Source organism: Triticum dicoccoides, chromosome 1B (assembly GCF_002162155.2).
Source record: "Triticum dicoccoides isolate Atlit2015 ecotype Zavitan chromosome 1B, WEW_v2.0, whole genome shotgun sequence".
Lineage (NCBI taxonomy): Eukaryota > Viridiplantae > Streptophyta > Magnoliopsida > Poales > Poaceae > Triticum > Triticum dicoccoides.
This window is the reverse complement of record NC_041381.1, coordinates 50,523,578-50,534,527: the sequence shown is the minus strand read 5'-3', so window position 1 is coordinate 50,534,527 and position 10,950 is coordinate 50,523,578.

The following is a 10,950-nucleotide window of genomic DNA, read 5'->3' as shown; positions in this document are numbered from 1 at the left end:
CCCCCCCCCCCCAGGATCACTCCATCCACGTTGGCGAGCTCGGGGTGAGATGCGGGGAGGAGCCCCGTGTCGTTACCCCTGCGCAGTATTGCGCCGAGCAGGGTGGCCGAGGGTCGACCGTTCCGGTGGGCGGTCAGGGGGTCGGGTGTTGGAAATATGCCCTAGAGGCAATAATAAAAGGATTATTATTATATTTCCTTGTTCATGATAATTGTCTTTTATTCATGCTATAGTTGTGTTATCCGGAAATCGTAATACACGTGTGAATACATAGACCACAATATGTCCCTAGTGAGCCTCTAGTTGACTAGCTCGTTGATCAACAGATAGTCATGGTTTCCTGACTATGGACATTGGATGTCATTGATAACGGGATCACATCATTAGGAGAATTATGTGATGGACAAGACCCAATCCTAAGCATAGCACAAGATCGTGTAGTTTGTTTGCTAGAGCTTTTCCAATGTCAAGTATCTTTTCCTTAGACCATGAGATAGTGTAACTCCCGGATACCGTAGGAGTGCTTTGGGTGTACCAAACGTCACAACGTAACTGGGTGACTATAAAGGTATACTACGGGTATCTCCGAAAGTGTCTGTTGGGTTGACACGGACCGAGACTAGGATTTGTCACTCCGTATGACGGAGAGGTATCTCTGGGACCACTCGGTAATGCATCATCATAATGAGCTCAAAGTGACCAAGTGTTTCGTCACGGGATCATGCACTATGGTATGAGTAAAGTGACTTGCCGGTAACGAGATTGAACGAGGTATTGGGATACCGACGATCGAATCTCGAGCAAGTAACATACCGATTGACAAAGGGAATTGTATACGGGGTTGCTTGAATCCTCGACATCGTGGTTCATTCGATGAGATCATCGAGGAGCATGTGGGAGCCAACATGGGTATCCAGATCCCGTTGTTGGTTATTGACCGGAGAGCTGTCTCGGTCATGTCTACGTGTCTCTCGAACCCGTAGGGTCTACACACTTAAGGTTCGGTGACGCTAGGGTTGTAGAGATATTTGTATGCAGCAAACAGAAAGTTGTTCGGAGTCCCGGATGAGATCCTGGATGTCACGAGGTGTGACACTCCAAAGTTTTTATTTGGTTTTTTTATCAAAACTTTGTGGTTTTGAGGAGAGACCTTTTTAAAAAAAATTCTTTTTCAGAAAAACCTTCCTCTTAAAAACCTCCTTTTGCCTTGGCAAAGATTTTATTTCTTTCAAACTTTGGTGGTTGATCTTTTGCAAACTTCTTCTCTGTTAGTTCCCTCTAAAAATCTAAAAAAAAATTTGGAGTTTTTAATTTGTTTTTTTTTAGTGAAGCTCTATCAAAATTTGGGCTTTTCTTATCTTTGAAGCCACCCTTGGCTTTGTATTTTTGCCCATGAGATAAAACTCCTCCAAAACCTCCCCTCCCCCTAGTGATCAACCTAAATTCTCTGTCCCAACTAATCCAAACTGGTTTTGGATTTTTATTCTAATTATTTTTCCCCTCAATTCAATTCTGAAAATTATTTGGAGCCTGAGGGATTTTCAAAGCAAGTACACTTTTTCATTTGAGTTTTGAACTCAAACCAATTCTCCTGGATTGTCCTTTGAATCCACAACCCAGAACCATCTTGATCCACTCCTCCTCTGTTCAAATTTTTCAAAATACAGTCTCTGCAAGTTTGGACCAGATTTGCCAAATTTGGTGAAATTCATATCCACACTGCTCCAAAAATTCCACCAAAAATCATGCAGCCTACTTGAGCAAGGAGAAGCCACTCCACCAAAAAATCAGCTCAAGGAAAAATCACCAGAGGCCATTTTCATTCGGTCGAACACCTTGTGGGCACTGTTACTGTTCAAAGTTCAGAAAATTCAGTTTCAGTGTCATCTTCAGTCCGTCAGTTTCAGTCACGCGGCCACAGTGCCCTTGGCACGTTCCTCGCCGCCTCTTCCTCTTGTCCGAAGCTGCACACGCGTGCGTGGAGCCTTCCTGGCGTCGGTAGCGCGCTGGCTCGCCCTCGCCGGCGTCTTCTGCGGCGTCGGGACCTCCCGTGGCGGCCGACAGGAGGCACACCACGGCAGAACGCCGTTCCGCGCCGCCCATCGCACACTGGCTCTCCGCGTGGCCTCATGCACGCCAGCGCATGACCGTAGCACAACCACCGTGGCCGGCAAGCACGGAACGCGCTCTCCACCGCCGACGGGCCCGCGCCATCACCGTTCCGTCGAGCTCGCCCTTAACACCCAAACCCCGGCCAGTTTAACACCAAAACGGACCCATTGAACCTCCGTGATGACGCTTGACCCCCTAACCACCCCGACCGAGCACTGCGCCACCGTAATTGCTCGCCGGTGATCCTCGTTCACGGCAACCGCCTCGGACCGCCTATATAAAGGGGTCCCGAGCTCACTCTCGTGCACGCAGCACCCCCACTACTCACCAACACCCCGCCAGGCCACTAGGGGGACCTCGAGGAGGTCTCCTCCCCCAGCTCCGGCCGCCTCGTCCCGCCTCGGCCTCCAGCCCGATTCGTTCTGGTGAGGCCATCTCCGGCGCTCAAACCCCGTTCGTTACCCTCTCTAGCTGCCAGGAGCATAACCCCCTCTTCAATTTAACCTTTGCAGCCCTCTCCGACGAGCCCCTCGACCACCCGAGCCGCCGTCCGCCGGAGCAGAGCTCGCCGTCGACGTGGTGCTCGCCGGCCGACTCCACCACCATCAACTGACGCGGAAGGGTACCCTGAGCACGGAGGTACTCTCCGATCTCTCTGCCTCGCCGTGGATCGCCGCCGGCGACCACCGCGGCTCTCGGGCGCCGGCGAACTCTGCCGCCCCGTTTGAACATTTGAACCTGACGGGTGGGACCCCACCGTCAGCCTCTCCGCTCTCTCTTTCGAATCGTTTTCTGGAAGCGCCTTCGGGCAGAATGCGTCTTCTCTTCGGGCTGGCGTAGTCGCTACCGAAGCATTTTCTGTTTTTATAAACTAGCCCCTGGAAATCTTCTGTTTCATTACAGATAAGTCCCTAGACAAAAACCCTTATAACTTTTAATCAGAAAAGTATTTTTGATTGATTCTTTTTCTGTTCTCTTTAAAATTTTGTCTAGTTTTTTATCAGATTTATTTGAAAAATATTTGGTTTACATTCTGTGCACTCCTTGGTATTTACGTTAGCGCATATATTTTCTTTAAACCGTAGATACCGAAGGAGGTGACGGAGCCGCGAACTTCACCGAGCTAGGCTCCGACTACTCTGAACCAGGCAAGCATGTTTGAACTTTTGATATGATGAGTGTCTCGGCATGTTTTGCATTTAGTCAGTTTCATGGCATGTTGGTAAGCATACCGATGAACGTTATTTTATGTGAAAATAAGGTGAGTGAGTTCAATGATCCATACGTGGGTGAATGTGAATATGAATGGCCATGTGTTGGCATGAGGATGGGTACGATGGCAGTGTTGTAGCATGCCAGTCTTACGCCAGACTATGTGACTTCAGTGTCAAACCATATCGGTCCAGTACCTATCATTTCCTTCCTTGTACTACCACATGTTTTCCGCAAGGAATATGGTTTAGTAAGTTGCAAACCGCTTTCATGGTACACACCAAAGAGGAGAGGCCGTGATGATGGTTCCATGGCCCTGGATTAAAGCCAGTCATCCGGTCAGGGGGCATGGGTGTTTCCGGTTGGGACCGAGAGGGGGGCACCCCTTAGAGCGCGCGTATATAAATTTGATCCCATGCTATTCGAGATTGTGATCTCCCCGTCTCAAAAGTTTTTCTTGGACGATGACTAGGGTGATTCCTAGCATCGGGAGGTAGGATGGGTGTGTACCGGTTAGCTGTGTTTTCTTCCGAAATACCGTAAACGGAACTAGTCCTTCGTGACTACGGAAATCCGTTGACTGTGGGAAAATTTTTGTACAAACTCTGCAGAGTCATATATTCCTCCAAATCATCTCTTCCATGTCAAGTTTCGTTCCATCTTATCCTAATCGATTGTCAGCTTTGATGACAGAGACTCCGGTGAATCGCATGAGTGCTAAGTCCGGTTGAATGATTATCCCTGTGGATGGACTAACCCGTTTATTCTCATGGATTGAATGTTTATTATGAGTATTATTTACTGATGAACTTTTAAAGCCCTTTCTGCGATGTCGCTCAGACGTCCGACTGTGGCATTTCTTTTAAAGCCCTTTATGTGATGTCGCTCAGACGTCCGACTGTGGCATTTCTTTTAAAGCCCTTTATGCGATGTCGCTCAGACGTCCGACTGTGGCATTTCTTTTAAAGCCCTTTCTGTGATGTTGCTCAGACGTCCGACTGTGGCATTTCTTTTAAAGCCCTTTTTGCGATGTCGCTCAGACGTCCGACTGTGGTATTTCTTTTAAAGCCCTTTATGTGGTGTCGCTAAGACACCCGACTGTGGCATTTTTTTCCTTATTTTTATTTTGTTCACCTTTCGAGGCGTCGCTTCAGACACCCGATCGGTCTTCATTTGTGTTATGTTGGGATTTCAGGCGGACTACCGCCGGTTCCCCTTTTTCTTACCCCGTTATGGTAATTTTATTTTAATGTGCATTGATGAATTAATCATGTCGCATCCATGCATGCGTTTGTTATATCTTACGTCCGAACTGTCTTGCGAGTACTTTCAAAGTACTCACTGGCTTGTTGATTTGGCCAGATGCTGACGAAGGCGATCTCATGGATGAAGAGTTTGATAGCGAGTCCGACACCTAGAGGAGTCCCAGTCAGTCTTGTGCGACCCTGGATTTGGTCACTGTATTATATCCGCTTCCGCTACCAAATAAATTCATCGAGCCTCTCCTCGACGCTCGATGAGATGACAGACGTAGAGTCTTGTATTTCTCTCCCCGCTGTGTTTTTCCACCACCGTCCTATCCTCGAGTCAGTAGTATGCCTCCACACCCCTGTGTCGTGTCCGCCATTATGTATAATTATTGGCATGCTTGTAATAATTTGGTTGAGCAACCGTAGTTCGACCCTGTAATATATTTTATGCTACTGGCTTATTGTATCAAGAATTTGTCTGCCAGTGTGGAGGATTTCTCTCATACTGGACTTAAAAGATTGGCTTTTCAATAAATATTTTTATTGGAAAACCGGTCGTGACAAGCTTGGTACCAGAGCCAGGCTGACTGTAGGAAGCCACTAGGTGCGATCGCTAATTGGTTATTAGCCTGATAGAGCTAATTTCTATTTTTGCAATGGTAGTCATTTTCTGTCAGTCAGCATAAATTTATGATCTGACCATGCAGAATTTTTTCCTACTTTTGTAGATGGCCGACAATAGCTGCGAGTCTCAGACCTTCGCCAACGTGCCCGATGGGTTCGTCAAGCTTCTTTCTTTCATCGTTCAGGTCGCGATGGGGCCATCCGTGCGCCCAGTCTTCACACTCTGCCAGCACCGAGTCAACGACAGTCTGACCATGCACCAGGCCGCGGTGCAGTTCAAGGGAGGGCGTGGTGAGTTACGCCGCTTCCGGTTCGTGGGAAGAGCCATGCCTACGGAGAGGCATGCTATGCAGATGGCAGCCCGCGAGGCGATAGCTCGTCTCAGGGATGTCCTCCCCGTGATGAAGACTCGTCGTTACCGTTATCTTCCGTGCCATGTGCCTTACACCTGTCACTACGCATACTCCTGCCCCAGAGGAGAACGAGACGAGGCTTTTGAGATGCTCATTGAGTATCTCCGGGCCCTGGAGGCAGCCTTCGACAACCTAGTGGACGACTTCGTAGCTACCCGCATGGACTCAGTTCATGGCTGTGCTGCCAACAGGAGGGAGCTCCTACCAATCGCACCGCCACTGACTTTTGTCTCGTCATCAGCATCTTTTACGCCTGCTCGTCGTCTGCCTTCTACCGAAGAATTCAACCAAGTTATTGCACCCACTCCAGTGCGCACTGCACCACCCTTCGCGCCCACTCCTGTACGTGTTGCTCCGCCCCTGGCAACCGCTTCGCCCACTCTGCGCAACACTACACGTATGGAGCCCATTAGCGAGGAGGAAGTCGAGTCCCCAACCTCGCTACGCCTCGCCCTCGGCAGGGCAAGGGAGATCGTCAATATCTCTGCCTAAGTACGCTTAGCTGCCGTGTATTGTACCACTTTGTAAGATATGTGCATAGGCTGTGAGAAGTAGCCTGTTTGCGCATCATGTAGGATCTGGAGAAGTGCACTAGCCTTAATAACATGTCAGGATTAAGTACGCATATCCTGAGTGATGTATTGTATAATTACCGCCCGCGTGTAAGATATGTAATGAGCAGTCCTTCTCCGTGCGCAAGTCGATTTGTTTTTCTTAAGTAAGCTGAGCTATTTAATTCTATTTGCCAGCTTTATGCATTTTATGGATTTGTTTTTGCGACTTTTTCCGCTTTTCTTATGGGTTTTACAAAATATATCCCCAGAGTGAAAAATGTCTCGTCCTTGGACTCGCTCCATGCCAATTCCATCAGAGGAAAATTATGATGCACAACCCAGCAACGAGTTCACTCAGGGACAGTCTAGCCAACCGGGCAATGAATAAGCACTTTCACAAATGTGCCGCCTTTTTGAACAGAGTCAGCAACAACATCGTGAAATAATGAACCAAGTCATCAACATGGGAAATCACCATGGACAGTATCAACAGCACTCCAAGTTATCTGAGCTACAGAAGACACGTCCTCAAACATTTTCTCATACTGACAAGCCTCTTGAAGCCGAGGACTGGCTTCGAGATATGGAGAGAAAATTAATTATTGCAAAATGTTCAGACCCCGAGAAGGTATTATATTCTCCGCACTATCTCACAGGAGCAGCCGCATCGTGGTGGGAGAATTTTCTGCACATGCATCACAACGAAAATGACATAACCTGGGATGATTTCAGGGAAGGTTTCCGTGGTGCACATATTCCTAAGAGTATTATGAAAATCAAGAAGAGAGAATTTGATGACCTCAAACAAAGGAACATGACAGTGTCAGATTACAACAGTCAATTTACCCTATTATCCCGCTACGCCAATGAGGAGCGTATGACTGAAATCAAGAAGATGGAGAAATTCCTTGACGGTCTGGCACCCGCACTTAAATGCCAACTGGTCGTGCGCACTTTTCCTGATTTTAAAACACTGGTGGACAAGGCCATTACTCTGGAAAATGAGAGACGCAGTCTGGAAGATATCCGCAAGCGAAAAAGGGACCAGACTAATCACACTCGCAATCACCGAAGCAAGATAGATTTTAAAAAGGGTGGGACACCCAAATTCTCATCCAATGTCTCATGCCCAATCAAGAATTTTCATGCAAGGGACAAGGAATTCACCTATCGCCCCGGCGTTACTTGTTACGCTTGTGGAGAAGAAGGGCACTATGCCAAACAGTGCCCCAAGCCAAGGAATTCAACCCCAAAGCCAAACAACGGCAACAATTCCGCGCCCAAGCGAAACAATTTCAATCCCAACAATAACCACAGGAAGGGTCATCTGAACCACGTAACCAAAGAGGAGGCACAAAATGCTCCGGATATCGTACTCGGTAGGTTTCCTGTCAACACAATACCTGCAATGGTTTTGTTTGATTCTGGAGCTTCTCACTCTTTCATCTCGAAAAGTTTTGCTTTGCAAAATAATTTTTCGATGCTTCCTTTGGAGAAATCCATAATAATCAAGTCCCCCGGGATTCAGCAAGTTTCTCAGAATTACTATCAGAATGTGGTCATTGAGTTTGAAGGATTGGAGTTTTACGCAAATCTTATTGTATTGGAAAATAAAGGACTGGATGTCATCCTAGGGATGGATTGGCTAACCACCAATAAAGGTTTTATCGACTGTTTCAACAGGACCGTGATTCTCACACACCACCAAGGGAAGACAATAAGAGTATCAGCCAAGGAAGGAAAAAGACCCCGGCAACCGAGATTAAATAAGGTGGGCGTTTCTGAGCTAAACAAGGTTCCAGTAGTGTGTGAATTTCCAGATGTATTCCCTGAAGAGCTGCCAGGCATGCCACCAGATCGAGAGATAGAATTCCGCATTGAGCTAGCACCAGGAACCAACCCCATCTACAAGAAACCATACAGAATGGCACCATCCGAGTTGATCGAATTGAAGAAGCAAATAAAGGAATTACTGGATAAAGGATACATTCGGGCCAGCTCCTCACCTTGGGGATCACCAATTTTATTTGCCAAGAAGAAGGATGGAACGCTGAGATTGTGTATCGACTATCGAGCACTTAACATGGTCACAGTCAAAAACAAATACCCGATGCCAAGGATAAACGATTTGTTTGATCAACTTGCTCAGGCCAAGGTATTCTCAAAAATTGACTTAAGGTCAGGATACCATCAATTGAAGGTACGAACAGAAGATATCCCCAAAACAGCCTTCACCTCCAGATATGGACTGTACGAGTTCACAGTGATGCCATTTGGATTAACTAACGCCCCGGCCTATTTTGTTCACCTCATGAACAAAGTATTTATGAAGTTTATGGACAAACTCGTCGTAGTATTCATCGACGATATTCTGGTATACTCCAAAACACCAGAAGAGCACGCAGAACATCTCAGGATTGTACTGGGAGAGCTAAGGAAACACCAATTGTATGCCAAGTTCAGCAAGTGCGAATTTTGGCTAAGACAAGTAGGTTTTCTAGGCCACGTGCTGACTCAAGACGGTATAGCAGTGGACCCAGAGAAAGTCAAGGCCGTACTTGACTGGAAGTCACCAGCCAGCGTAACAGACATACGAAGTTTCTTGGGAATGGCAGGATATTACCGCAGATTTATTGAAGGATTTTCCACCATATCCAAGCCTATGACACAGTTACTCAAGAAAGATAAGAAGTTTGAATGGACAGAAGCCTGCGAGAAAAGTTTCCAAGAGCTAAAGCGGAAATTAACAACAGCACCAGTATTAATTGTACCCGATATACACAAGAATTTTGAAGTATTTTGTGACGCATCCAGAAAGGGTCTCGGATGCGTGTTGATGCAAGAAGGCAAGGTTGTCGCCTACGCTTCAAGGCAACTTTGCAAACACGAGGAAAATTATCCCACTCATGATTTAGAAATGGCAGCAGTTATTCATGCACTCAAGGAATGGAGGCATTTTCTACTTGGGAATCGATGTGAGATATATACGGATCACAAAAGCCTCAAATACATTTTTATGCAGCCAGAACTAAATTTACGGCAACGCCGCTGGTTAGAATTGGTAAAGGATTATGATGTTGGTATCCATTACCATCCAGGGAAAGCAAACGTATTGGCCGATGCCCTGAGTCGGAACCCCAGCTCCGACGGGAACTATCTGCACAGCTTGAGGCCCGAATTCCATCAAGAATTTGTCAAGCTCAACTTGATAATGGTAGCAGAAGGCACCATATCAAACTTGGAAATACAACCACACCTTGTGGAGAAAATTAAAGAGGCTCAGTCCGGTCACCCCAGCATTGAAGGAATTAAAAGGAAGTTGAGTATGGGCAAGGCCTCGGAATTCGTCATAGACAATGAAGGAATATTATGGTACGGAGAAAGGCTATGCGTGCCAAACATAGAAGACCTTAAACAGCAAGTTTTAACTGAAGCACACACCACTCCATATTCGATCCACCCTGGAGGAACCAAAATGTATAAGGATATTCAGGAAAGATTTTGGTGGCACGGTATGAAGAGGGACATAGCCGCTTTCATTGCATGTTGCGACTCATGTCAACGCATAAAAGCTGAACATCAGAGACCAGCCGGACTACTGCAACCTAACAAAATACCTGAGTGGAAATGGGATGAAATAGGGATGGATTTTATTGTCGGATTACCTCGGTCACGACACGGGAATGATGCCATATGGGTCATCACTGACAGGTCGACCAAAGTAGCACACTTTATTCCAGTGAAGACAACCTACACCACTCAGAGGCTTGCCAGGATTTATCTTTCCCGCATAGTCTGTCTGCACGGTGTCCCGAAGACTATAATTTCCGACAGAGGCACTCAGTTCGTCTCAAGATTTTGGGAGCAATTACAACAGGCCCTGGGAACCCAACTAGCCTTCAGTACCGCATACCATCCACAGACTGATGGACAAACAGAACGCGTAAACCAGGTTTTAGAAGACATGCTGAGAGCATGTGTCCTCACCTATGGAACCAGTTGGGAGGATAGCCTGCCATATGCCGAGTTCGCATACAACAACAGTTACCAGGCCAGCCTGCAAATGGCTCCTTTCAAAGCCCTATACGGAAGGAGATGTCATACCCCGTTAAATTGGTCAGAGACCGGAGACAGCCGCATCTTCGGACCAGATATGCTCAGAGAAGCCGAGGAAAAAGTCAAGCTAATCAGGGACTGACTTAAGACCGCTCAAAGTCGACAGAAAAGTTATTATGATCAGAAACATCGTAGGGTCAGCTTCGAACCCGGTGAATTCGTATACTTGAGAGTATCCCCGATGAGAGGATTGCAACGGTTTAAGATTAAGGGAAAATTAGCACCAAGATTCATTGGACCATTTTGCATAGTGGCACGAAGAGGCACTGTAGCCTACCAACTAGACTTACCCGAAGACTTGTCCGACATTCACGACGTGTTCCACGTCTCTCAATTAAGGAAGTGCGTAAGCAACCCAGAGAAACAAGTATCCCATGAGAACATTGACATACAGCCAGACCTCACTTATCGAGAACGTCCCATAAGAATATTAGAGGAGTCTGAAAGGAGGACCCGACAGAAAACCATCAAGTTTTTCAAAGTCCAGTGGAGCAATCACACCGACAGTGAAGCAACTTGGGAAAGCGAGGATTTTCTTCGGACAGAGCATCCACACTTATTTAAGGATCAGCTGAAATCTCGGGGACGAGATTTTTCCTAAGGGGGTAGGTGTTGTGACACTCCAAAGTTTTTATTTGGTTTTTTTATCAAAACTTTGTGGTTTTGAGG